This window comes from Mandrillus leucophaeus, unplaced genomic scaffold (assembly GCF_000951045.1).
Source record: "Mandrillus leucophaeus isolate KB7577 unplaced genomic scaffold, Mleu.le_1.0 Scaffold40, whole genome shotgun sequence".
NCBI lineage: Eukaryota > Metazoa > Chordata > Mammalia > Primates > Cercopithecidae > Mandrillus > Mandrillus leucophaeus.
Window position 1 is genome coordinate 4257169 of NW_012104254.1, and position 1050 is coordinate 4258218.

The following is a 1050-nucleotide window of genomic DNA, read 5'->3' on the forward strand; positions in this document are numbered from 1 at the left end:
TTTTGAGATGGTGAAAGCATGGATCCTGTTTGGTTTCTTTTTTTTTTTTTTTTTTTTTTTTTTTTTTTTTTTTTTTTAACTTTAGGGTTTTTTCTGTGTGTATTAGTTTGCTAGGGCTGCCATAACTGGGTGGCTTAAACAACAGAAATTTATCATCTCACAGTTCTGGAAGATAGAAGTCCAAAGTCTAGGTATTGGCAGGGTTGGTCCCTTCTGAGGGCTGTGAGGAAGAATCTGTCCTAGGCCTCTCTCCTCAGCTTGTAGATGACTGTCTTCATGTTCAGATGGCGTTCTTGTGTATGTAATACATATATGTATGATATATATGTATATTTAAATACCTGTATATATCTTTAAATTCCCCCTTTCTATGAAGACACCAGTCATAATGAATGAGAGTCTATTTTAATGACTTCATTTTAACATAATTACCTCTCTAAAGAACCTATCTCCAAATTAGGTCACATTCTGAAATACTGGGAGTTAAGGCTTCAGCGTGAATTTTAGGGGGACACAACTGAACCCATAGCATTGTGCTTTCCAGTTTTGCTGCAATGGGCACATAGAGGTGGAGTACCCCTTTCCCAAAATACTTGGGACCAGAAGTGTTTCAGATTTTGGATTTTTTTTAATTTTGAAATATTTGCATATACTCACCAGTTAAACATCCCAAATCTGAAAATCTGAAATTCATAATTCTGCAATGAACATTTCCTTAAGTGTCACGTTGGTGCTCAAAAAGTTTTGGATTTTGGAGCATTTCAGATTGCAGATTTGGGATCCTCAACCTGCATTACTTTTCTTTTGAGACAGAGTCTCACTCTGTCACCCAGGCCGGAGTGTAATGGCACGATCTCAGCTCATCGCAACCTCCGCCTCCCAGGTTCAAGCAATTCTCCTGCCTTAGCCTCCCAAGTAGATGGGATTACAGGTGTCCACCATCACGTCTGGCCAATTTTTGTATTTTTAGTAGAGATGAGGTTTCACCATGTTGGCCAGGCTGGTCTCGAACTCCTGACCTCAGGTGATCCACCCGCCTCAGCCTCCCAA

The 1050-nt window shown here is 39.8% G+C and overlaps 1 protein-coding gene and 1 long non-coding RNA gene across 4 annotated transcripts in view; one reads left to right on the forward strand and one right to left on the reverse strand.

Moving 5' to 3' along the window:
• Positions 1 to 1050, reverse strand: part of LOC105548046 — a 45808-nt gene that overhangs the window by 16036 nt on the left and 28722 nt on the right. The gene's annotated exons all lie outside the window — the stretch shown is intronic.
• CHRNA1 (cholinergic receptor, nicotinic, alpha 1 (muscle)) overlaps positions 1 to 1050 on the forward strand; it is a 17386-nt gene that overhangs the window by 5484 nt on the left and 10852 nt on the right. The window lies entirely within an intron of this gene.